A 27,293-nucleotide genomic window follows, 5' to 3' on the forward strand; every position below is an offset into this window, starting at 1 on the left:
AATCTTACTTTAGATGTTATAGAAGAGAGAAGGAGAAGGAGAAGAAGGCCCATTATATGGGATTAGGGCCCACACTAATGACCTCATTTTAATTCATTCGGGTCTTTACAGGCCCAGTCTCCAAATACAGCCAGATTCTAAGGGAGTGGGGCTTAGGACTTCAACAAGTGAATTTGGGGGAACACAGTCCAGCCCATAACAACGTTGTAATTCATTTCATATGCCCGCAGCACCTGACACATAACACGCATACACACAGATATACCTAAACACGGTGCGCGTTGCTCCACAGGACACCTGTCTGCAAACCGCTGTTCCCCGGTGAGTGTCCTTGAGTAAGCTCGCCCTCCCCCGGTCCTCGTTTCTCCACTAGAGGGCAGCCAGCGCCTGTTAAAAGGGCCCAGGCCTTTGCAAGGGGGCCACACTCAGCCACATTCTCGGTCATTGCGCATCACGAGCTGGAGGTTCTGAATTTTCTCTCTTGTTCCATGCGGTGCTAATACCACTTAAGGTCCCTGCAGGCCCCGCGTCATTAACATGGGGTGGGGGCCCGTCTCTTGTCCTCAGCGAGGGGAGAGAACCTGGGGTCCCCAGAGCCCCCTTCTGTGAGTCCGTAGTCTCACACACACCCTGCTGAACAGGCACTGTGTCCGCAGCTGGAGAGGATCGCGGGTGCGCGAGAGGTGGGACAGATTCTACAAAGATTCAGAGAAGCCGGTGAACTCCAGTAGTGGTTTTACTGATTCCCTGCCATAAGACAGGAAGGGGCACCTCTGTTTCCTTTTCTCCTCCTATCCCAAATCTCTGGGGCCTCCAGCCTCCATTCTCCTCTCCAGCCGAGGGCTGTGAGGCGCTGCCTGTCTTTGGATGACTGCTCTGTGTAATGCTGGGAGTGCGCTGATCGGCCACATGACAGTCAGGCAATTAGGAGACGCAGGAGAGTCCCTGGCCCCCACTCTGATGCTTCTCCCTACAGAATGCACCTTCTCCTCCCCTCACCAGCTTCCTCAGAGGTGCTCTGCCAGGACTGCTGGAAACCAGCAGCCCTGGGCTCTCTGCTTCACAGCCAAGGGTGAACGTTGCCGGGCGGGAACTTTCAGCTCCCGTGCAGTGATATTCAATCCTGGTTCCAACAAGGGGTGGGATTCCCCCCCACACCATCAGGGTGTACACTCCTCCCACAAGAAAAGAGATTACAAGGGATAAAAAAAAATAGGTAGTTAGAAGGAATAAGTTCTAGTATTCGAAAGTAGAGTAGGAAAGTTATAGTTAACAATAATGTATTGTATATTTCTGGGGTTGTTTTGTTTTGTTTTGAGATGGGGTCTCGCTCTGTCGCCCAGGCTGGAGTGCAGTGGCATGATCTCAGCTGACTGCAACCTCCGTCTCCCAGGTTTAAGAGATTCTCCTGCCTTAGCCTCCCGAGTAGCTGGGATTACAGGCACCTGCCACCGCGCCCAGCTAATTTTTGCATTTTTGTAGAGATGGGGTTTCCATGTTGGCCAGGCTGGTCTCGAACTCCTGATCTCAGGTGATCCACCTGCCTCAGTCCCCCAAAGTGCTGGAATTACAGGCATGAGCCACCGCGCCTGGCCTGTATATTTCAAAATAACTAGAATTGGAATGTTCCCAACACAAAGAAAAAAACAAATGTTTGAGGAGATGGACATCCCAATGACCCTGATTAGAACATTATATGTTATATACATGTATCAAAATATCATGTGCCCCAAAATATGTACAACTCTGAAATATCAATAAAAAAGAAAAGAGATCTATTACCCAGCAGGGTGACCACAGTCAATAATAAGGTATCGAACATCAACAGACGAATGAATGAAGCCAGTGTGGTACAGATACACCATGGAGTGCTACAAAGCCATGAAAACGGAGTGAGATCCTGTCATTTGCAACAGCATGGATGTAATTGGAGATCATGGTGTTAAGTGAAATAAGCCAGGCACAGAAGGACTAACTTCACTCATTTGTGGGAGCTGAAACCGGAGGCAGGTTTCACACTTCTAAAAGCCCCCTTCTAACTGCCTCATTCACAGCAGCATCATTCCCAAAGCCAAAAGAATGGACCCACCCAGTACCTCTCCACGGATGGGCAGGAAAACCAAATGTGGTGTAAACCTGCCACGGAGCATCACTAAGCCTTGGACAGGAAGGAACTTCTGACAGAGGCCACAACGTGGATGAAATGACTTTCTGCTGAGTAAAACCAACCGGACACAAAAATTGCACGACTCCAATTATGCGAGTCATCAAATTCCCAGAGACAGAAAGTAAAATCGTGGTTGCCGGGGGCTGGGAGAAGAAGACATGGGGAGTTTAATGGGCACGGAATTACAGTTTAGGAAGATGAAGACCTTCTGGAAATGGGCAGTGGTGCTGGTTGTGCAATGATGTTAATGTTCTTCATACTACAGAACTGTACACTTTAAAATGGTTAGACAGAATGGTAAATTTTATGTTATGTATATTTTACCATGATTTTTAAAAGTGACCACCAAAGTTACCCTTTCCAAATGGCAGTACTCCATCAGGAAGGGAGCCTCGAGGTCTAGGGGCTGGCATCGGCACACCTAGCTTGGCAAGGGATTCTGCACCCTGGAGGAAGACACACAGTCGGCAGCAGTGGTCCCAAGACTGGCGCATACCGTTGGGGAGCATCATGCCCAGGCCCAAGAGGGACAAGGCCTGGTGCCCTGGAGCCTCCTCAGCTCTGACCAGGCTCCCTTCTCCCAGAGATAGGGTGAAGCTGGCCTGGACATGGCCTGGGGTGCCCTCCATGACATAGCGTTCACGTACTTTCATGCTACAGGTTCACTTCGCCCTGCCCCTTGCCCGTCAAAGTTCCTACAGCTGCCATGGGCTCTCTCCTGACCAAAGAGAAGACCCAGCCCATAAACCCATCTTGCCATCTGGCATCCTGCTCCAACACTGGGGCAAGGCAGAGTCTTGGCAAAGTGAAGCAGAAGACAGGCTTGGGGGATGGAGGAGGTAGACCCCGTTTGCAGAACCTGTGCTTTGCAAATGCTTCTCCCTGGTGGCAACTCTGAACTGTCAATCTGTACGTACATCCCTGTCCAGCTTCCCCAAGGTCCCCATGGTTGACATTCAGGGCATTCAGGAGCTTGGATGGAAGAAAATACATCTTTATTTTCACTAAGGTTTAGCATTTCCTCCGTCTCTGAATGTAAGCGACACGCGTCAGCAGTTCTAAGGGGTCCATGGAGCTCATCAGGCTACGTAAGGCTCCATGGTGCCCCAAAAGGTTAAAGACTGCTATGCCTTAGAGCAGCGGTCCCCAGCATTTTGGCACCAGGGACTGGTTTTGGGGAACATAGTTTTTCCACAGACCAAGGGTGGAGTGGTGGTTTTGTGACGATTCAAGTGCATTACATTTATTGTGCACTTTACTTGTATTATTATTATATTATCATTATAATATTATTATTATGTTGTAATATATAATGAAATAACTCTACAATTCACCATAATGTAGACTCAGTGGGAGCCTGGGCTTGTTTTCCTGCAACTAGATGGTCCCATCTGGGGGCAATGGGAGACAGTGACAGATCAGCAGGCATTAGATTCTCATGCGCACACAGCCTGGATCCCCCACATGCACAGTTCACAGTAGGGTTTGCGGTCCTATGAGAATATAATGTCACTGCTGATGTGATGGGAGGCAGAGCTCAGGGGGTAATTCGAGCAATGAGGAGCGGCTGTAAATACAGATGAAGCTTCATTTGCTTGCCTGCCTCTCACCTGCCAGTGTGGCCCATTCCTGTGACCCCAGGGGTTGGGGACCCCTGCTCTAGAGTATTTGCAGGGAAACAGGAGGCTTAGAGAGGAACGATCTTCCTAAACAGTGGGCCAGGAGGTCAGCAGTGTGCACGCTCAGGTCAGTAGGGTAGCAGACCCCAGGGAGGATGGGGCTGTAAGCCAAGGAGTACTCCAGGGAGGCAAGGTCTATTCCTGCAGATGCACCCCACACACAGGCCATAGGGTCCAGGAGAGGAGGATGTCCAGGTGGTGGGAATGGGAACAAGCATGATCTATAATGTGTTAAATTGATAGCAAGGGTGACTTTCCTCCATGCCAGAGACAGGAGCAGGGGTCACCTGGTAGCAATGAGAACCTCCCTCCAAGACTCTTGGCCCTGGCCCAGGTGGCAGGAGGGAAGGCTGGAGGGCCATGAGACTGGTGGGCAGGGAAGAAGGCTGGCTGTGGCCAGGGCTGTTGGGGAAATACCTTTACCTGGGCAGCCTGAGATGATCACGGCCAGAGCTCCAGCTGCTCTCACCCCAGGCGGGGTCCCTGCACACACCGTATCTTTAGAGGTCCCTTCAGGAGCCTGGTTTGCTGCTTCACAGTGTCATCAGAGCCAGGGGAGGACAGGAGAAGTGACCACACCGTCGCTGGGAGATGCATCCTGCCAAGGCCAGCCCATGGCTCTGATGCCCAGGCTTCAGCATGCAGTCCAGGGTGCAGAGGCTGTGTGCAGCAGGGGTGTGACAGGCCCCCGTGTGTGCTGACGGGAGGCCCCACCCACCCATACACACCTGGGGTGCTTGGGGGTGGGGGGTTGCTGGTGGGGTCCTGGCCTGAAGCCTGTGAGGCCTGGATGTTAGGCCAGGCTCTGGGGGTGGGCCGGGGATGCCCCTGGGCACCTGCCGCTGCCTCCACACACTACTGACTGTCTCATTTGGCCTCTGGCCATTGCCCTGCTGTCCGTGTTACCGGAAAGTGGTCTCAGTTCAGACCCCAAGAGAGGGTTCTTGGATCTCAAGGAAGAAAGAATTAGGGGTGAGTCCACAGAGTAAAGTGAAAGCAAGTTTATTAAGAAAGTGAAGGAATGAAGAATGGCTGCTCTATGGTCAGAGCAGCCCTGAGGGATGCTGGTTGCTTTCTTTTTTTTTTTTTTAAATTTGAGATGGAGTCTCGCTCTATTGCCAGGCTGGAGTGCAGTGGCACGATCTCAGCTCACTGCAACCTCCACCTCCCAGGTTCAAGCAATTCCCCTACCTCAGCCTCCCTAATAGCTGGGACTACAGGTGTGCGCCACCACACCCAACTAATTTTTTTGCATTTTAGTAGACGGGATTTCACCATGTTGGCCAGGATGGTCTTGATCTCCTGACCTTGTGATCCGCCGGCCTCGGCCTCCCAAAGTGCTGGGATTACAGGCGTGAGCCACTGAACCCGGCCTTGATTGCTTATTTTTATGGTTACTTCTTGATTATATGCTAAACAAGGGGTGGGTTTTTCATGCCTCCCTTTTTTAGACCATACAGAGTAACTTCCTGACATTGCCGTGGCATTTGTAAACTGTCAAATTGTTGACAGTTTGTGAGAGTAGCAGTGAGAATGACCAGAGGTCATTCTCGTCATCATCTTGGTTTTGATGACTTTTTAGCCAGCTTCTTTACCGCCACCTGTTTTATCAGCAAGGTCTTTATGACCTGTATCTTGCAGTGACCTCCTATCTCATCCTGTGACTTAGAATGCCTAACCAGGGGGCCAGGCGCGGTGGCTCACACCTGTAATCCCAGGACTCTGGGAGGCTATGGTGGGTGGATTACCTGAGGCCAGGAGTTCGAGACCAGCCTGGGCAACATGGCGAAACCCCATCTCTACTAAAAATACAAAATTTAGCTGGGCGTGGTCACGCACACCTGTAGTCCCAGCTACTCAGGAGACTAAGGTAGGAGAATTGCTTGAACCTGGGTGGTGGTAGTTGCAGTGAGCCAAGATTGCGCCATTGCACCCCAGCCTGGGCAACCGAGTGGGACTCCGTCTCAAAAAAAAAAAAAAAGGAATGCCTAACTGTCTGAGAATGCAGCCTGGTAAGTCTCAGCCTTATTTTACCTAGCCCCTATTCAAGATGGAGTTGCTCTGGTTTAAGTGCCTCTGACATCTCTATAGGTAAAGACCCTGAGGGCTGTCTAGTGTTCCTAAGCACAAGGAGGCTGTGATGAGCCAGATGTGGTGGCGTGAGCCTGTGGTCCCAGCTACTTGGGAGGCTGAGGTGGGGAATCACTTAAGCCCAGGAGGTCAAGGTTGCAGTGACCTGTGATCATGCCACTGCTCTCCAGCCTGGGTGACAGAACAAGATCCCCATCTCTTAAAAAAAAGAAAAAAGAAAAAAGGCCAGGTGCGGTGGCTCATGCCTGTAATCCCAGCACTTTGGGAGGCTGAGGAGGGCAGATCACAAGGTCAAGAGTTTGAGACCATCCTGGCCAACATGGTGAAACCCCGTCTCTACTAAAAATACAAAAATTAGCTGGGTGTGGTGGCGGGCACCTGTAGTCTCAGCTACTCGGGAGGCTGAGGCAGGAGAACCGCTTGAACTCGCCACTGCACTGCAGTCTAGCAACAAAGTGAGACTCCATCTCAAGAAAAAAAAAAAAAAAGGCTGCAATGAGCTGTATAGGGAAAATATGTGTGTTAAATATGTGTGTTAGATGAGCTGCGTTCAGGCAAGAGTTATGGTGTTGCTGGTCGTGAATACAACATTAAAGAAGCAATAATATATATTAAAGTATATTTCAACAGAAACAGACACACAACAAGGTTATGTATGGATTAGTGAATGAAATGTTGCAAACAGAAGCTCTCACAGGCCTGTATTTCCCCTGGAGCAATGGTTCTGTAGTTTCTGGTTAAGAGGTTTAAGATGAGACAGTTCTGAGCAACAATTCTAAATGTCTGCCACATCTCAGATAAGAAACACGTCTGCCTGCAGCACCAGAAAGCGCTCAGGATGAGAGGCAGACCTGCATCTCTGCCCCAGGGACTCCTTTCTCCTCTGCACGGCCCTGGAGCCTGCTGTGGGCACACAGCCGTTCCTGACACGGAGTCCCTGGAGCACTATGCACACAGAGCACGCTGTCCTGCTCCCCCTTCTCCCTCCCTCCAGCCTCCAGAACCCCCAAGAGCCCAAAGCCCTGGCTTCAGTGGTCTGTGCCCCAGCATGCCGGCTGGGGACAGACAGTTTTCCTCTTCTCTGAGAGTTAGGAGACAACGTCATTTTAACAAAAGCAGGACACCTGATCCCTTTTAAGAGGGCTCGCTGATGACCATAACTACTGAAAAGAAAGGAAAATGTGAAAAATGCTAATTCCAGAGGAATTTCACTTGACCCCTGGCAGATGGGGTTGCCAGAGCTGTCTCGGGAGGTCTGGGGGTGGGGGGGCGCGCGCGCGCGCGCGCACACACACACACACACACACACACACACACACACACACACGCGCGGGTGAGATGGGGAGGAGCATGGGGTGGGGCTGTCAGCAGGAAAGGTGTGGAGGGGGCAAAGGCATGTTGTAGGGTCTGGGCTCCTCATCGTTGGAGGGGCCTGGGAACCCTTGGACACCACCCCTTCTGCTTCTGGGAGGTTACGGAGGGATTCCGATGCTGAACCCTCAACCAGGCATCCGTTTCTCCAGTCATCATCCTCTGCTTTGGAATTCAACTCTCCCAGGCCTTAGTAAGCAAGAAGACAGCCCTGAAGGTGAACTTGAGGGTGAAGGGCAGGGAGGGTGGAGGGGCTGGTCCTGCCCTCTCCAGGTCCCTGAAGGCTCCATCTGGAAGCTGCTGGGGCAGGGCCCACTCTCCTGGGAATGGGGCCCCACCCTCCAGGTCCAGTCTTTCACTCCTTTTCCTTGTCTACACTTTTTTCCCCCTGTCTGGACTTCTCCCGGCCGGAAGATTCCCATCCAGTTCACTGCCATGGTGCACTGGAAAGCATTTCAGTTCCCTATATGATACTTTGCTACCCCAACCCTGACTTAGCACGCCCAAGGGCCGTGCCCTAAGCCACTCGGTAATGTCATTTCTGCCTCTGGTTTCCCTGTTTCTGTTATGGGATCCAGCTGCCTCATAAATGCTTCGCCTGTGAGCAGACACAGTTGGGGCTGCCGAGCGCTCTCACCCCAGCAGAACCTCACCAAACCCCGCAAAGAGGACCCCAGGCATCCAAGAAGAGGCTGGGAAATGCCAAGTGCCGCCTCCCTGCCGACACCCCACTCTGGCCTCAGGGCTACTCCGTGTGATTGGTGACACGGAAGGGTGGTCATAGGGCCACACACATCCTCATGGGAATCCGCGGCAGAGGAGGGCAGGCGGGGCACGAGTACATGAAACAGCAGCACTGACCTTGACTGAGATCCTAGTGATTAACAGGGCAATTGAAACAATGGGGGGAAAGCCAGAACCAGGGGTGCAGGAATAATCTATCAGGACTCTTACCCAGAGCCTTCCTGAAGGGAAAAAGAAATCCAGTAAAAACAAACTCTCCTTCATGGTAGCAACAATGAAACAATCTCCCTTCTCTTGCTTGCAATTTTATTGGCCTCCAAAGTTTCTGTGTTTCTACAGATTAGCCTTCCCTTGGGAAGTTAGGTGGGGGGAAAATAAGCAAATATTAGTTCCCTCCTGGAGAAGTCATTCTTTTGAGCAAGTTTCCCCAGGAGCTCTACAGGGCACAGCTTGTGAAACATCGTTCCAGGCCTTCTCAACTCAAGTAGGGGGAAAGGATTAACAAATATCTTTGAATTCCAGCGAGACAAAACAGGAACGGCCTCAAGCCGGGCTTCCTCCTGCAGCCTCTCAAAGGCTCCTTGTGCCTGGCCCGAAAGAAGAGCGCCCGCCCGCCCGCACGGGCTGCGCCTGGGGCGGCGTCAGATCCTCCAGGTGGGCTGGGGGACAAATCCTGATTTTCACTTCACTTCTGATTGATAATTGTGTGCAAGAGTTGTTCCCGGCTAAAATAATATACAATAACTTCCCTTGAGAAAATACACACAGTCAATTTTTGGAATCACTTAACACAACCCTTCACCAAGTGAAGGTACAATTGGAACCACATAACACGTTTCCCATGTGGAAGACAAGGGTTGGTACAAGCTGATGTCATCGAGGGAGAGCCGAACGTGCCGGTTTTATTAGCCCCAGGCCACACGTAGGTGAGCAGTGGGCCATTGTTATGCAACCATTTAGTATTATTTTTCCATAAATCAAGGTAACGCCTAATGAAGTCCAAGTCTTTAAATCAAGCAGCCTTTTCCTATTTGGAACATAAAGTTGGGCTGTTGCCAAGATCTCCGGGAAGCAGCGGGCTACAAGTAGCATTTCAATAAGGAACCTAAGTACCCATTCACCAGCACCGGATGCAGGCTGCTCAGTCACGCCCACTCGCCAATACTGTCAAGTCAGCCTTAGGGGAGCTTCGCATTAGCGCTGACAGTGACAGACTGCAGCTGGGGCTCAGAAGCAGCCCCTGCGCTTCTGCTAGGAGAGGGAAGTGGGGAACAGGCAGCTGTTTTGGCCTCCCGGGGCTGCCATTACAAAGTGCCACTGGCTGGTGGCCTCACCGCAGACCTTTATTGTCTCATATTCTGGGGGCTGGAAGTCTGGGATCAAGGCGTGGGCAGGGTTATGTCTTCCAGGGACCCTCTCCTGGGCTTGTCGATGGCGTTCTTCTCACCATGCCCTCAGAGGGCTGTCCCTCTGGGCATACCTGTGTCCTAATCTCTCCTTTTTCTTTCTTTATTTAGTTTTAGAGACAGGATCTTGCTCTGTTGCCCAGATGGGAGTGCAGTGACACAATCATGGCTCACCGAAGCCCCACATTCCCAGTGCTCAAGCGATCCTCTTGCCTCAGCCTCCCAGGCTCCCAAGTAGCTGGGGGCTACGGGTGCACCTCACCAAGCCTGGCTAATTTTTAAAATTTTTTGTAGAGATGGGGGTCTCACCATGTTGCCCAGGCTGGTCTCGAACTTCTGGGCTGGAGCAATCCTCCTGCTTTGGCCTCCCAAAGTGTTGGGAGCCACCTTGCTAGGCCCTGGTCTCCTTTTCTTATAGGACACCAGTCAGACCAGAGTAGGGCCCACCCCCATGACCTCATTTTGAATAAATTACCTGTTTAAAGACCCTCTCTCAGCCAGGTGCGGTGGCTCATGCCTGTAATCCTAGCACTTTGGGAGGCCAAGGCAGCTAGATCACTTGAGGTCAGGAGTTCAAGACCAGCCTGGTTAACATGGTGAAATCCTGTCTCTACTAAAAATACAAAAAATTAGCCAGGCATGGTGGTGCATACCTGTAGTTCCAGCTACTTAGGAGGCTGAGGCACAAGAATTTCTTGAATCCAGGTGGCAGGGGTTGCAGTGAGCTGAGATCGCACCACTGCACTCCAGCCTGGTCAACAGAGCAAGACTGTGTCTCAAAAAAAAAAAAAAAAAAAAGAAGAAGAAGAAAGAAAGAGAAAGAAAGAAAAGAAAAGAGAGAAGAAAAGAAAGGAAGAAAGAAAGAAAGAAAAAGAAAGAAAGAAAGAAAAAAAAGAAACCTTCTATCCAAATACAGTCATATGGGGTTGGGATGGGTTGTTAGGACTTCAACATAGGGACTTGGGGAGGGAGGCCATAAATCAGCCGATAACAGGGGAAGCACAGAAAAATCTTGGCATCGTTTTGCTGTTGTAAAAGAAAATGGAAAGGAAGGAAGGAATAGACATTGGGTGATTCCTGGCTGTTTTTCCGCCATGACCCAGCTGGCACAGCATCTCCATCAGGCCAGCCCAGGCACTCCAGCGTGGCCTGACCCTTGGACGGACAGGTGTGAGGGTGTGAGGGATGGAGGTCTGCATCCAAGACACCCCCAGAGATCCCCGAGGTGAGTGTGTGTGCAAATGAGCTGGCCAAAGGGCTGTGTGGATTTGCGTTCTTGATGTTTTCTGCAGAGACAGAGCAGGTGGAGGAAGTGGGAGGCAGCTGATGGGGGAAAAAGTCAACAAGCTTAGTGTCATTTTCAGTTCTCTGCAGCGGGGTCGCTGCTTATCTGATGGAGGGCTCAGATCCTCCATCTCTAAGGTAATGATATCCTCATCGCACGTGTCCTTGAGAGGATGAACTAACTACAGCATCGTCTGCCAGGAAAGCCCAACACAGAGCCTGCCTGGTCCACAGCGCTTGGGAGCTGTCATTGTCTGCCCTCTTTCCAGCATCCTGGACTCATGCTTTCATCCAGGGCTCTGGGTACAGGGAGAGGAGGTATGGGTGGCTGGAGTCAGAGACCTAGGTGCAGTTTCCTGGTCACAGTGGATATGCACTGGAAACAAGAATGTTCTGGACTCACTGCCTTTGCAGAGTTCACATCTCAACTATGAATGACAGTGACTGAAAAGGGGCTTGATCCAGCCCCGACATCCTCTGGGTGCACATTCCCCAACTTTCTTCCCATCACAGGGAGGAAGGAGTGGGAACCAAAGGCAAATAAGTATTTGAACAATGGCAATTCAATGTCTTTGAAGACTCAAAGTAGTTGAGTGACAGAGTCACAGCATACACAATAGTGCTGGGACCCTGTGATGTCCTGGAGGGTGCCGTGGTTCACATCACCCACTCCAGAGTCTAGGGATGGGCCACAGGGACATTGCCACACACCTCACAGCCCAGAGGTCACTTTCCTACATACCACAAGGTGCCATCTGGAATGAGGATAAGCATTTGGTGCCATCAGTCGGTTCAGGAGGCTGTGGGGTCAAGTGGAACAGACAGCATCAGAAGCCCCCAACCTGGATTCTGGGAGACAATGTGGCTGACAGCTCTGCAGGGACATGCCGCTTGACCATGAGTGGCTTTTTCATACTTTCTATATTTCAATGTTAGGGAGAAGAAAAAGCACTATTTAGCTGAGAACAATGGCTCACACTTGTCATCCCAGCGCTTTGGGAGGCTGAGGCAGGAGGATCAGCTGAGCCTAGGAGTTCGAAGGTGCAGTGAGCTAGGATTGAAACCCTGCACCCCAGCCTGGGTGACTGGAAGTGAAACCCTGTCTATTAAGAAAAGAAAAAAAAAAAAAAAAAAAGGCTGGGCATGATGGGTCATGCTTGTAATCCCAGTACTTTGGGAGGCTGAGGCGGGTGGATCACCTGAGGTCAGGAGTTCGAGACCAGCCTGACCAACATGGTGAAACCCATCTCTACTAAAAATACAAAAATTAGCTGGGCTTGGTGGCACGTGCCTGTAATCCCAGCTACTCAAGAGGCTGAGACAGGAGAATCGCTTGAACCCAGGAGGAGGAGGTTGCAGTGAGCTGAGATTGTGCCACTGTACTCTAGCCTGGGTGACAAAGCGAGCCTCCATCAAACCACTTAAAAAAAAAAAAAAAAAAAAAGAAAGAGAGAAAGAAAGAAAGAAAAGAAGAAAGAAAGAAGAAAGAGGCCGGGCGCAGTGGCTCAAGCCTGTAATCCCAGCACTTTGGGAGGCCGAGACGGGCGGATCACGAGGTCAGGAGATCGAGACCATCCTGGCTAACACGGTGAAACCCCGTCTCTACTAAAAAAATACAAAAAACTAGCCGGGCAAGGTGGCGGGCGCCTGTAGTCCCAGCTACTCAGGAGGCTGAGGCAGGAGAATGGCGTAAACCTGGGAGGCGGAGCTTGCAGTGAGCTGAGATTCGGCCACTGCACTCCAGCCTGGGCGACAGAGCAAGACTCCGTCTCAGGAAAAAAAAAAAAAAAGAAGAAAGAAAATACGATTTATCTGCCCTGTCATCAATTTGTCATTTTGAGAAAGAAAACAAGAAAAGGTTCTTGTCACAACAGACGTACAAAGCATCATCTGCCGGTTTGGGAGGAAAGAGCCTTTTTCCAAGGACTTTCTAGAAAGGCCTCTCTTGTTACCTGGCCTGTCAAGGTGTGTGTGGGGGTGGGAAATGCTGCTCTGCGCTGACCCTGGCACAGCCGGGAGCTACTGGCTCAGGACCTGGAAAGGAGCAGGGTTCCCACGTGCCCTTCGTGGGCTGTGGAAAGGGCGTCCGGGCAACTGCAGGAGACAGTCTCTCTGACAAGTAGAAACTTTTCTTACTTTTAGGAAACCAACAATGCTTACCTCTCAAAGGGGGTTTTCTCTTTTAGAATCAACAGTAGAACCTGACTCTGTCCCCCATGACATAGGCCCCAGAGAAAGACATCCAGGAAGCAGCGTTCCTACGATATGCTCCCTTTCCTTCAGGTGACGGCATCGGCTTTGGCAACCTCGGGGACAATACTCACTTCTGCATGAAGAGCTTTCATAAACTCCACACCTGAGTTTCAGGCTGGAAAGAAATCGAGGAAAGCCAGTTAAATGTGATCACAGAACGCCCCAGCTCAGCAATGCATCACCAGAAGTAACAGAACCTCCTGCAGGGTTTGGACCCCCTCCCTCCCCCGGCCAGCATGTATTTAACAAAACCCAGACCGCAGGGACTACATCAAACCTTAACACTTCTGCTCATCAGAGGACTCAGTCAACAGAGTAACAGCAACTGACAGAATGAGAAAAAGTATTGGCAAGTCCTATATCTAACGAGGATTAATAGCCAGAATATATAAAGAACTCTTGGCCGGTCATGGTGGCTCACGCCTGTAACCGCAGCACTTTGGGAGGCCGAAGAGGGTGGATCACCTGAGGTCAGGAGTTCAAGAACAGCCTGGCAAAACATGGCGAAAACGCATCTCTACCAAAAATACAAAAATTAGCTGAGCGTGGTGGTGCGTGCCTGTAATCCCAGCTACCAGGGAGGCTGAGGAAGGAGAATCGCTTGACCCTGGGAGGCAGAGGTTGCAGTGAGCTGAGATCGCGCCCTTGCACTCCAACCTGGGTGTGAGAAACAAACTCACTCATCCAAACCCAAAGAATGGACTTAGAGACCCAGAGATCAGCCAAAGTGAGACTTTTAATGACAGTCTTGCAAGAGCGGGTTTCTGACAGACAGGCACACCCAGCACAGTTTCAACAAGCAATTTATCCCCTAGTGCACAGGTCCCTCCCCCAGTTCCTCATACACTGAGTACTATGGGGTTACAACCTTTCTGGACATCACCTATTGATTGTTCTGATTGTTAGGTAGGGGCTATAGGTGGTTTTTTTGGTTTTTTGTTTTTTTGTTTTTTTAGGGTTATCTTGCTGCATTTTGTTGCAGCCCGCAATGCATTGCAATCCTAGTTAGCTCAGGGGTTCTTCAAGTTTTTGACTTATGACCTAAGTACCTGGGCAGGCTGATAAGAACAGACAAAGTGAGCTATTTTGAAGCCTAGTAAGCTTTCATCTTAGACTGAATTTCTTTGGTGCAGGTGAAGGCAACTAAGTGAGGGCGTGGCAAGAAGAGGGGGAAGGGGAAGGCCGACAAGCAGGCATTGGCTATCCAAGCAGGAGCCTGGTATATCCTGTTTCTTCGGTAGTTTGCTGACCTGAGCCGACTCAAGTCACTTTGTCTTGGAAATGGACCACTGCATACATTATTTCCTTCATGGGCTACAGAGCAAGACTCCATCTCAAAACAACAACAACAACAACAAACTCTTTTTTTTTTTTTTTTTTGAGACGGAGTCTCGCTGTGTCGCCCAGGTTGGAGTGCAGTGGCGCGATCTCGGCTCACTGCAAGCTCCGCCTCCCGGGTTCACGCCATTCTCCCGCCTCAGCCTCCGAGTAGCTGGGACTACAGGCGCCCGCCACCACGCCCGGCTATTTTTTTTTTGTATTTTTAGTAGAGACGGGGTTTCACCATGTTAGCCAGGATGGTCTCGATCTCCTGACCTCATGATCCACCCGCCTCGGCCTCCCAAAGTGCTGGGATTACAGGCTTGAGCCACCGCGCCCGGCCAACAAACTCTTAAAACTCAACAACAAGATCAAATAATCCAATCTAAAAATGAGTGAAAGGCTGGGAGTGGTGGCTCATGTCTGCAATCCCAACACTTTAGGAGGCTGAGGTGGAAGGATCCCTTGAGGTCAGGAGTTCAAGACCACGCTGGGCAACATAGTGAGACCCTGTCTCTACAAAAAATAAGAAATAATGAAATTAGCTGGGCATAGTGGCACACGTCTGCAATCTCAGCTACTTGCGAGGCTGAGGCAGGAGAATCACTTGAACCTGGGAGGCGGAGGTTGCAGTGAGCCAAGATCGTGCCCCTGTACTCCAGCCTGAGTGACAGAGTGAGACTCTGTCTCAAAAAAAATAATCAAGATGGTAAATTTTATAATATGTGTTTTTACCAGAATAAAATCAAACCACAGAGACTGATGACCCTATTCATTTCAATGCTCTGAACGGTATCTAAAATAATAACACAATTCCTTCCTCTTTTCCCACCTTTAGGTAAAATGATACTTCCAGGTTCTTCAAAATGATGTCCTATTCCTTCAGGAATGCAGACAAAATTGACAAAAGTATTCATCCCACAGACTACTGTCTCTGAGGTGGCCATCTGATGGCCTGGGAATGACTCCCTTTCCATGGAAGCTCTTGTTGTGAGCTGGGAAGTGTCCCACATCCAAGACACCAGTTCCCAAGCCCAGGTGCATCCCCACAGCCGTGAGCCGATTGTCCAGGACGTGGTACTGGTTGTCATGATGGTACTGCCAACGCTGCCTGTGAACACACACAAGGACGGGGAGGCAGCTTCAACGGGGGCAGAGAGGTTACTGACACCGCCTGCCCGTACTTCCTTATTCCCTTGGCACGCGGAGTAAATAAGAGAAGAGAGCAGGCATCGGCAACAAGAAGGTGTGTTTAGGCAAATACTGACAGAGCTGCCGTCGCTCACTTCCCGGGCTGGACACACTCCCTCCTGCTAAATGACAATGGCCAACGACAGCGTGTGGGAGGACTTTATGAGAGTTTTTGGGTAAAAAGGCCAACCTCACTTTCAAAAAGAGTGAAAGTAGAGTGGAAGGAAACAGAGAAAGGAACGCAATATTTTTAAAGCCCTGATAGGTGGCGGTCCCCTGCGGTGCTCTGGTGGCCGGGCTGTGGTCTCTGCGGTGTCTGCTAGACCACTTGGGTGGTAACTGGGAGGCATCACAGTGACCTGGTGTGCTTTTTTTTTTTTTTTTTTTTTTTTTTTTTTTTTGCTACTCTACATAATTCCCCCTTAAGAAGGGGCCAATATGATGAAAATAATTATAAAAGACCTCCAAAGAAGCAATAGAAGGTTACTTGTTTTTTTTAGATCCAGGTTTTGAACATTTAATTTTTCCTAGGAAATTGTCTATTTTAATGAAATGTTCAAGTGTTGGAGAAGAGTCATGCAGAGCTAATAAGTTCTCTTTTCGTATTAGCATTTCTGCTGTATCATGCCTGCCATCACCTCTATTTTCAACATGGCAGGGATGCCCCTCGACCATGTAAAATGTCAGAAAGCTGAAGGCTGTGGGAGCCGGAAAGGGAGAGGCAGGTGGAGTCACGTGGCAGACCATGAGTGTCAGAGAGAAAGCTCGGAAGGGTGTGGGAGCCAAGAGCAATATTCAGAATTCAGCAGCATTCAGACTCGCTAACACAAATGACCGTAAAGTGCAGTTTTTTTTTTAAGTATGCTTTACCAGAGCAGCACATTTAACAATTTATTTTATTTATTTATTTATTTTTGAGATGGAGTCTCGCTCTGTCACCCAGACTGGAGTGCAGTGGCACGATCTCAGCTCACTGCAACTTCCACCTTCCGGGTTCAAGCAATTCTCCTGCCTCAACCTCCCGAGTAGCTGGGACTATAGGCGCCCGCCACCATGCCCGACTCATTTTTGTATTTTTAGTAGAGACAGGGTTTCACCATGTTGGCCAGGCTGGTCTTGAACTCCTGACCTCAGGTGATCTGCCTACCTCAGCCTCCCAAAGTGCTGGGATTACAGGCGTGAGCCACTGCGCCCAGCCCCACATTTAATAATTTAAAAAAAAAATTGTGTAGACTGTGTCTCAGTTTGTTGCCCAGGGTGGTCTTGAACTCCTCTTCAAGTAATCCTCCAGTCTTGGTCTCTCAAAGTGTTGGGATTACAGGTGTAAGCCACTATACCCAGCCTACTATAGTAGCACATTTTAAAGGTACTTAAGGATATATCTAAAAGATGGTATGTAAAGGCTTTATCAATAAAATACAATTTTATTGAAAACATAAAGACTCTAATATAATTAAAAAATAGCAAGACTCAGTATTATAATCATGTCAATCATGCACCAATTACTCTCTAAATTGACAGTAACTGCCGTCTGGCTCACGCCTGTAATCCCAGCACTTTGGGAGGCTGAGACAGGTGGATCACCTGAGGTCAGGAGTTCAAGAGCAGCCTGGCCAATATGATGAAATCCCCGTCTCTACTAAAAATACAAAAAAATGAGCCGGGCACAGTGGCACATGCCTATAATCCCAGCTACTCGGGAGGCTAAGGCAGGAGAATTGCTTGAACCTGAGAGGCAGAGGTTGCAATGAGCCCAGATTACACCACTGCACTCTAACCTGGGTGACAGAGTGAAACTCTGTTTCAGAAAAAAACAAAACAAAACAAAAAAAGAAACTGCCATCAGCCTCAGTAAGGTTTTCTGTGGAGCGTCTCAGGCTGATTCTAAAACATGTGACGGGAAAGCCAAGAGCCGAGAACAGTCAGATGTGTTCTGAAGGGCAACGTGGGGGATAAAGATGGATCACAAAGTTGAAATACCCAAAGGCTGTGCAGGCTCAGGACAGATGAGCAGTCCCAGGACGGAGAAGAGCGTAGGACCAGACCTAAGAAACTATGGCCACGTAACAGATGGCCACATGGCATTACAGTCTGTAGGAGGGAAAAGGGACTCGATTCGTGTCCATGTGGAAAAAGAAAATAGAACTGAATCTCTACGTCACACCTTACTCCAAAGACCTCACGATAAAACCTTACAACTTTCAGAAGAAAATACAGAAGGCTTTAGGACTTTGGTATGAAATATAACTTCTTGATTAAAACACTGAACGCACAGAGCAGATTGCTAGATTAGTCTACATTCCATTGTAAATGTTCTACATATTAAAAGACACAATAAAGTAGTGAAAAGACTTTAGGCCACAGGCTGGGAGAAAATCTTGCAGAGGATAGAAACAACTAAGCATTAGAATCCATAAGATTCAAAGAATCTAATAACTTAATTAAGAAAAGGCCAAGAACCCACTGAAAAGGGAGAAAATAGGAACTGGCAATTCACAAACCGGAAACAGAATGGACCACAGAAACACGGAAAGGCGGCTCTCACGCCTGTGGTGGCGGGCGATGCAGAGCAGCCTCAGCCAGAGCTGTGGCGGTGTCAGGAGGCCAAGGACAGCCATGCCGTGGGACCTGGCCAGCATGTGTCTCAGTACCTGCCCTGGAACCCCTTGCGCCTGCATAAGAGGGTTTAGTAGCCGTGCTAGACTAGCAGAAACCTGGAGCCCCACCCCCACCCCCTGACACTCCATCAGTAGGATGGACACTGTGGCCCAGCCAGGACTGGCATTCCCCTGGTACTCTGTGTGCCCCAGCAACCCTGCAACCATACATGAATGAACTGGAGTGACACATGTCACGGTTAGCGTGGCAGGCTCACACTGTGGGTGAGGAAAGGAGCTGCAGAATAAAGAGGATGACAGATGGATAAGTACATACATACACGAATAGACAGGTGGATGGATAGGTACATACATACACGAATAGACAGGTGGATGGATAAAAAGACACATACAATGGTCAGACAGGTGGATGGACAGGGTACATACATACAATGAATATAGTGGATGGATAGTACATACATACAATTTAATAGACAGGTGGATGGATAGGTACATACATATATGAATAGACAGGGGGATAGATAGGTACATGAAGCACATATGAATAGACAGGTGGATGGATAGTATACACATATGAATAGACAGGGGATGGATAGGCATAAGAATAGACAGGGGGATGGATAGGTACATACACATATGAATAGGTGGATAGGTACATATATAAAATAGAATAGTATAGGTATAGATAGGCACACACACATGAATAGTATTGTGTGATGGATAGGCACATACATGAATAGATGTGTGGATAGACAGGTACACATAAGAATAGGACAGGGGAAGATAGGGTACATACACATATGAATAGACAGGTGGATGGATAGGTACATACATACATAAATAGATAGGTGGGTAGATAGGTACATATGTACATGGATGGATGGCTAGACACATACATATATGGCTAGATGGATAGACAGGTGGGTGTACCTGAATAGGGACATACATACATATAGGGATAGAGAAAGATACATAAGGGGAGATAGATGGAATGGGCCAGAAAAGGTAATAGACTGCAGAGTGTGGTCTGTATCACTTGGAGGAATAAGCCTAGGCATTGGAAGTACAAACCCACGCAGAGAATGTTAACACCAGATTCAGGACTGCCACTGTCACCTCGGGGGCCTCTGGGATGTGGAGTGCATTGTCAGATCTCATTTCTGAAGAGGGATGGTGGACACTCGGATGTTTGTGATGCAAGCAAGCTCTTTGTCTTTTTTTTTTGGTCTGATCAACTTCATAAAGATGATTTTTAAATTCCCAGCTCTGAGTGCAGGTCCTCAGCTTAATCCTGAACGTGAGCCTTGCTGAGACTGCAGCCGGTCACAGGCCTGGGAAACCAGGGTGGGCTGAGGAGGGAACGGGAGGCAGAGGGACCAGCAGGAAGGGTGAGACCCCTGGCTAAGCTGCGGGGTCAGTAGCAGACATGGGTTAAAGGGGAGTGGGTCATGGGAGGGGCCTGTGCAGGATCGATCCCAGCAGGGGATGGGAGAGGACACAAAGCCAGGCAGAAGGCAGTGACGGCAGCAGAGAGGAGCACCCAGGGGCCACTGCTTGGCCACAAGTGTAGGCCCGCTGTGCCCTCAGCACAGTGCCCCAGGGCTCGCCAGCCACCGAGGACCAAGACCCGTAGTGCTGGTGGGCTGCGGCTCCTTCCCATCCTTTCCCAGGGCTGCGAATTAGCAGGGGAGAGCTGGAGCCCCTAAGACCCCAACCTCACATCATCCTCACCCCTGTGTTGGGAGCTCTGTCCTGCTGCACCCAAATCTTCTGTTTCTCTCTGACCACGGGCCCCTGAAGTTTGAGACCTGTGGTTGTTCCTGTCTTCGAGTTGGTTGCTGCGGTGAGCTTCTGGGAGGTTTGTCTTACTAGTTCTCATTGTGCTGGATACTAGGGAATTGGTTCTCTGCTTCCCTCCACCATGGGAACCTGGAATCTCTTGTTTGCTTTTTTAGCATGCAGGTAATTTCCAACCTTTACATCTGCCTATCAGACAAATCCTATCTTCATACCTCAGGCAGCATCACCCACAACGTGTGGTCTAAATTTGAACCTCTGTACGCGTGAGCTCACCTCAGCGGCAGCCTCAATGTAGGCACAGTGTGGGGGTTCGGGGGGGTGAGGTTTGTTGCTGCCCGTGTGAGCTTCCTGGTGAACACCAAGGCGAGGGTTTACAAACTCCTGGGTCAGTGGAGGGGCCTCTGGCCATATGGGCTTTGGCGGTGGAGGCGCCCCAGCATGGGAGGCACCCTGGCTGCCTCAACTGCAGATGCTTTGCTTATTTCTTCCATAACACCATTACCAGGGAAGATTTTATTTAAAGAAAGACTTTGCTACTACAAATCAAAACAAACCAAAAGCCACTGTGTTACTGCCTTTCTCCCTCTTGTTTTGTGGAAAAGCACACAGCCCACCGTGATGCAAAATACGAACTAAGACCTGCTAAGGAGCAGAGGTGGGGGTGCGAGGGGGGAGGGGCTCCACCAGCGGCAGGTGTGGTGGTGCCACAGGTGAGATATGAAGGAAACAGCCTGGCATGGCCCTTAACAGGCCAAGTCCCTGGGCCCTTCCGCCGCAGACTGCCCCTTCCCATAGCACTAGAGCCGCTAGGCTGGGTGGTTGCTCCTCCCCGCACCAATCTGTAGAGCAAGCAGCCCTGTCCCTTGGCTTGCTGAGAGCTGCAGGGGAGTCAATGACTTACTCAGGAGCAGGCAGGTCACGGGGAACAAGCCCCTGCACAGGCTGTACCCTGGGCAGCAGTCACCGCTGTGCCCCCGCCCCACGGAAGCCACAGGGCTGTGACAGCCCCTGCAATGCACATGAGGAGGGGCAGGAGTTGGCTGCAGAAAGGGAATGATGGGAAGAGGAAAAATGCTGGCTCCTGGCAGATGAGCTTTTTTTTTTTTTTTGAGATAGTCTCTGTTGCCCAGGCTGGAGCACAGTGGTGCGATCTCGGCTCACTGCAACCTCAGCCTCCCGGGTTCAAGCAGATTCTCCTGCCTCAGCCCCCAAGTAGCTGGGATTACAGGCATATGCCACCACAACCGGCTAATTTTTGTATTTTTAGAAGAGACAGGGTTTCACCATGTTGGCCAGGGGGCCCTCCAACTCCTGACCTCAAGTGATCCACCTGCATCAGCCTCCCAAAGTGCTGGGAACCACCACACTCGGCCGCCTCTTTTTTTTTTTTTTTTTTTGAGAAAGTTCTTGTTCTGTCACCCAGGCTGGAGTGCAGTGGAGCAATCACAGCTCACTGCAGCCTCGAACTGGCCTCAAGGGATACTCCTGTCTCAGCTCCCTGAGCAGCTAAGACTGCAGGCACATGCCACCATGCCTGGTTTTTAAATTTTTTTTCTTTTTTTTAGCAGACACAAGGTCTCACTATGTTGCCCAGGCTGGTCTCAAACTCCTGGGCTCAAGTGACGCTCCTACCTCGGCCTCTCAAAGTGCTGGCATTGCAGGCATGAGCCACAATACCTGGCTGCAGCTAAATTTTGAAGAGAACCTTGCTCTGTTTATTTTCTTTCCTTTCCATTTTTATTTTTTATTTATTTTTTGAGACAGGGTCTCACTCTTTTGCCCAGGCTGGAGTGCAGTGGTGCAATCTCAGCTCACTGCAACCTTCACCTCCCTGGCTTAAGCAATTCTCCTGCCTCAGCCTCCAGAGTGGCTGGGACTACAAGCACGTGCCACTATGCCCGGCTAATTTTTGCACTTCTTTGTAGAGATGGGGTTTTGCCATGTTGCCCAGGCTGGTCCCGAACTTCTGGACTGAAGTGATCCTTCCCAGGAAGGAAGCCACACCCAGGCACACACCCTGGGCCTTGATAATACAGGTGCTGGGACTGAAGGTATGAGCCACAATGCCTGCCCTCCTTTTGTTTTTCAAAAAATGGTTAATATTCACGCAAGATGAAGAGGTTTTTTTTTTTGTTTTTTTTTTTTCTTTTCTTGGGACAGAGTTTCACTCTCGTCACCCAGGCCGGAGTACAATGACACAATCTTGGCTCACTGCAACCTCCACCTCCTGGGTTCAAGTGATTCTCCTGTCTCAGCCTCCCAAGTAGCTGGGATTACAGGCATGTGCCACCACGCCCGGCTAATTTTTGTATTTTTAGTAGAGACAGGGCTTCATCATGTTGGTCAGGCTGGTCTCGAACTCCCGACCTCAGGTGATCCGCCCGTCTCAGCCTCCCATAGTGCTGGGGTTACAGGCATGAGCCACTGCTCCAGGCCAAGATGAAGAATTCTAGGGATTGGCTGCAGCACAGTGAGAATGGACTTAGCACCACTGAACTATGCACTTAAAAATGGGTGACATTTTATGTTCTGTATGTTTGACCACAGTCACATCTTTTTAAAAGAAAGGAAAGGATGCCTGAGATTCAGATGAGAGCTCTGACAGCCAATTTGTTTTCTGCGTCTAACCCATTTTTCTTTGCTTCTGTCTCCTCCATTTACTGACCCTCACTTTACTTTAAAAACCAGATCTCTGAGGAAGGCATGAGGCGGTCAACAGCCACCACTGGAGGCCAGGAGGCACTGGCACGGAGATGCCGTGGGGCACGGTGTGGAGAGGGCAGTGTGGCCCTGTGAGCTCATGAGCCAGTGGGGACAAAGCTCACAGCGAAACCCATAGATGCCACGCAGCTCAGGCACCACACAGAGACGGCGACCAGCCTTGAACCTGCTCCATGTCTTGTGAGAAAAGGAGCCTAGAACTCAGCCAAAGCATCAAAGCCAGGGTGAGAAATGCTGATTTTCACTGAGAAAACGGAAATAGAAACTTCAGTCTCTTTCTGCTGAAGACACCAAAGCCTCTGGAATCTGAGCCACTGAGGCCTGAGAAGCAGTTCTGGTTCTGGGGTTTTTCACCGCCCCCACTAACCCCCTCAGTCAGGAGCTGGCCACCCCACGCCCTGGGTGCTCGTTAGGGCACGGCCCTTCTCACACATCCCCACAGAGGCTGCATCCGAGCTCCCCTGAGACTCACCACCTCAGCTCTTCTCATTGGCTAAATCCCATCCACCCTTCAGGTGTGACTTCCTCTGAGGGACCCCCGACCACCCAGCCTGAATGAGCACTTAGGTAGATATGAGTATTTATGTGTGATGCTGTCATCTGCGTCTGCCCCTGGTTCCCAGCCTGCTCAACTCTGTAGCCCAAGCATCTGACAGAAATAATGATTTGCTGAAGGTTGAACGAACCCAAGACACTGTCGGGGCACAGGCTCCTGCAATGTTACTGAGTAAATCCACGGGAGGAGAGATGGAGCTCAGGCCTTCTCGTGGCACCAGCCTGGCCTTGGGAACAGTAGCTTTTCAGCAACCTGCTGCTCATAAAAACTGAATAGTTGTCCAAGCCAAGCACATTCTGCTCCCTGGTTAGAGGGTGCGCGATTCTATCTGAATGTTGATTCCGAAGATAAACTGCCCCTTGGCAGCAAAGGGGAGCTGAAAATAGGCTCTCAGAATGGAGACACAAAGTTCGAAACTGGTGAGGGCGGGAAGCGTTGTAAACATCGCTGATGCACGGCCAGCCCATGGCCCAGCTCTCTCTTTGGGAACCTTGCCCGCCCCCTCCCCTGCCAGGCAGCAGGCTGCACGCCCTGCCTCCCTCCGGGAAGCACCTGGCCTGACATCACTCCACTGTCATCAGGCAGAGGACGGGCACATCCTGTGCTCGGCCCTCCAAAAGCAAACACAGCAGGCTCGGGAGAGGCTGGAGCTGGATGCGGCGCACCTGCAAACCCAGCCCTCTCCCTGCCCCTGGCGGCACAGGCACCTCCTCCCCGGGTGTGGGGAGCAGCCCTGAGCAGGGCTGCCTCATGGGGAGGCAGGCTTGGGCCCACGCAAACCCTCCCTGTCTTTACTGTGGGTGCATCGGCACCGAGGGCAGGAACAGGCACTGCTCTTCCGGTGCCACAGCAACCCGGTGCCGGGTGGAGAGGGATGACAGGGAAGGGTGAGAGGGAGCTTCCCAGAACACCAGAAATGTCCTGTCCCTGGGTGGGAGGTGGATTTCATGAGAGTTCATCTGACAAAACTCCTGTCATGGGAAACAAGATCTGTGCATTTTGTTGTATGAAAATTATGCCTTACTTAAAACAAAGCAAAACCGATCACATCCACTAGGATGACTGCTAAAAACAAACAAACAAACAGACAAAAAACACATGCTGGTGAGGATGTGAACGAAGACGGTGGGACCCTCGTGCGCCTGTGGTGGGAATGTGAGATGGTGCAGCTGCCATGGAAATCAGTGTGGCTGCTCCTCAAAAGTTAAAAGTAAGAAGAGCCTATGATCCAGCACACCACTTCCGGATGTAGACCCAAAAGAAGCGAAAGCCAACAGCCACCACTGGAGGCCAGGAGGCACTGGCACGGAGATGCTGTGGGGCATGGTGTGGAGAGGGCGGTGTGGCCCTGTGAGCTCAGGACTGGGGGCAGATGCACACCCATGCTGAAGAGGTGGAGGGAACCCGAGTGCCCATGAGGAGATGAATGGATAAAGAAACGATGACACATCCGCAGAAGGCAGCATCACTCGGCCTGGAGAGGCAGGGAACTCAGACACACACTGCCATGTGGACGGACCTTGCGGGCATTACGCAAAGTCAAATAAGTCAGTCACAGAAAGACAAATGCGGAGTGAGTCCACTGACACGAGTTCTCTAGAACAGCCAAAATCACAGACAGAAAGCAGAGTGGCAAGGTGGGGAGGGGCTGGAAAGACGGGAGAAAGGAGAGTTGTGGTTTAGTGGGTACAGTGCTTCAGTTTTGCGGGATGAAAAGGATTTTGGAGATTGGATGCACCACAGCGTGAATATACTTAGGTTAACATTATTGAACTGTGTGCTCAAAAATGGTTATGAGGATAAATGTCATGTTGGGTGTTTGTTACCACAAGTGAGTAGAAAAGCTGCACAGTGATGGGTTCAGGGGTCTTAGCAGGCCCCATCATTCTCATCCTTACTTCTCACCCACGCAGCCCTGGCCCTTCCGTGTCCGCCCCGCTTCCTCAGCAAACGCCAGTTGTGGCCTGAAGAGATCCCCCCAGAGTCCCCGTGGCTGACCCCAGGCCTGCTTCCCCACCGACTGGCTGGGGTGTCTCAGCTCCTCCTGTTATCCGGAAAGGCTGCTTCCCAGAGCAAGTCTAGAACCGCCCGCCCGGAGCAGAAGGTACTGTGCAAAGGCCACTGTGACGCACGGGGTTGCCATCGCATGGGCTGGCCCTGGGCAGGTGAGTCTCTGGGACCAGCTCTGGCAGCACAAGGAGGAGCCCCCGTCCTGCCGCCCTTCAAAGAGCACCGCCTGAGCACAGGACAGAGGCCCGCTGCCTGGGAGCCGCCACAGACCCCGGCCCTCTTAATGAACACACGGGGGGTCACTCCGAGACCCCAGGCCCTGGCAGCCGCAGGTGCGGGACAGTTCATGGCATGTGGGCCGCTGCCTTCTCTCTGGAACCCGCACAGTTGGCCCCCAGCACAGCCTCTTCCACTCTGATTAAGCACCAACGGTTTGTGCCGACCCCGTGAAATGTGTCTACCAACCTGACTTTGACATCGCAGGAAGGGAGGGAACGCAGGGCCTGGGCTTGGCAAGCCTCTTGTGGGAAGGGCCAGTTGGTAAATATGTTAGGCTCTGCAGGCCACATGGCCTCTGTCCCAGCTACTCAACCCTGCCGTGGGAGCAAGAACAGCCCACATAAAGCAAAAGGAATGGGTGCCACTGTGTTCCAGTAAAGCTCATTTACGGGCAGTGAATTAGAATTTCAGATCATTTTCACATGCCATGAAATCTTCTTTTTATTTTCTACAATCATAACTCACTGCAGCCTCCAACTCCTGGACTCAAGCGATCCTTCCGAGTAGCTGGGACTACAGGCTCATGCCACCACTCCCAGCTAATTTTTAAATTTTTTGTAGAGACGGGGATTGAGTTGGCCTCAAGCTGTCCACCACCTCAGCCTTCCAAAGTGCTGGGATTACAGGTGTGAGCCCCTTGGGCCAATCATGAATAATAATCCTCCTCCTCCTTCTTTCTTCTCCCTTCTTCCTGACCATTTAACAATGTAACAAACATAGTAGGCTCCTGAGCCCTGAGCCCTGAGCCATGGGGTAGAGTGGTGCTGGGATCCGGCCAACAGGTCACAGCTGGTGATCCCAGCTCTGTCCCTATGTCCAGACAGGCCCTCCCTAACAAGTGTCCCTCACCACTCACTCCCCAGGGATCATTCTAGTGCAAAATGTGAACCACAGTGACATCAGCTGCAGAGGAAGCAGGGCAGATAAACAGAGAGGCAATGAGGTCAGAGGGTCAAAGCCCATATCATAGTCTGGACTCGTGCCTGGCGCTCACGCTGTCACTCAGAAGAGCCCATCAAGCTTCAAGACTGTCCACAGAACTCTTGGCTCTCCCTGAGGCTGTCTGCACAGTTTAAACTCTAAAGACACGAGAACCAATTCACTAGAAAGTTAACCCAGAAATGGTATGGGCCAGTCACATTCCCCCAGGAAGGAAAGTCACCCTCCGGCACACATCCTGGGCTTTGATCACACAGGTGCACTGGAGACCAGATCCCAGCCCTGATGACGCGGGCCTCAGGTGCAGTGGCCGCCTGGACCGCATGATGCCAAATGTGGCAGAACCTGCACTCTGACCCTTCCTGGCATTGGGATCTAAAAACACACCCTTACAGTTAGCCTCTCTCTGCTTGTTTTCTGGTCCACAAAATGGGGGTGAAATATCTGTGTACCTCGTGGTTGTTGTGGAGGTTGGGGCAAAATAGAATACAGGTGCACCTGTATTTTATTGTGGTTTGCTTTATTGCATTTTATAGATACTGTGGTTCTATAAATTGAAGGCTTGTGGCAACCCTGTGTCTAGCAAGTCTCTTGGTGCCATTTTTCCAACAGCATGTGACCTCTGGCTCTCTGTGTCACATTGGTAATTCTCATAACATTTCATACTTTTTCCTTATTATGTATCCGTCATGGCGATCTTTGACTTGTCACCAGTAGAGGGTCGTGACTGTAAGTTGTCCAGGTTCTTGGTGTTTTGAACAAAGAATTGGACAAAACACCCAGCAAAGCAAAGAAAGAATGAAGTAACAAGAGAACAAAAGCAGGGATTTATTGAAAATGAAAGAACACGCCACAGTGTGGGAG

This window comes from Papio anubis, chromosome 16 (genome assembly GCF_008728515.1).
Source record: "Papio anubis isolate 15944 chromosome 16, Panubis1.0, whole genome shotgun sequence".
NCBI lineage: Eukaryota > Metazoa > Chordata > Mammalia > Primates > Cercopithecidae > Papio > Papio anubis.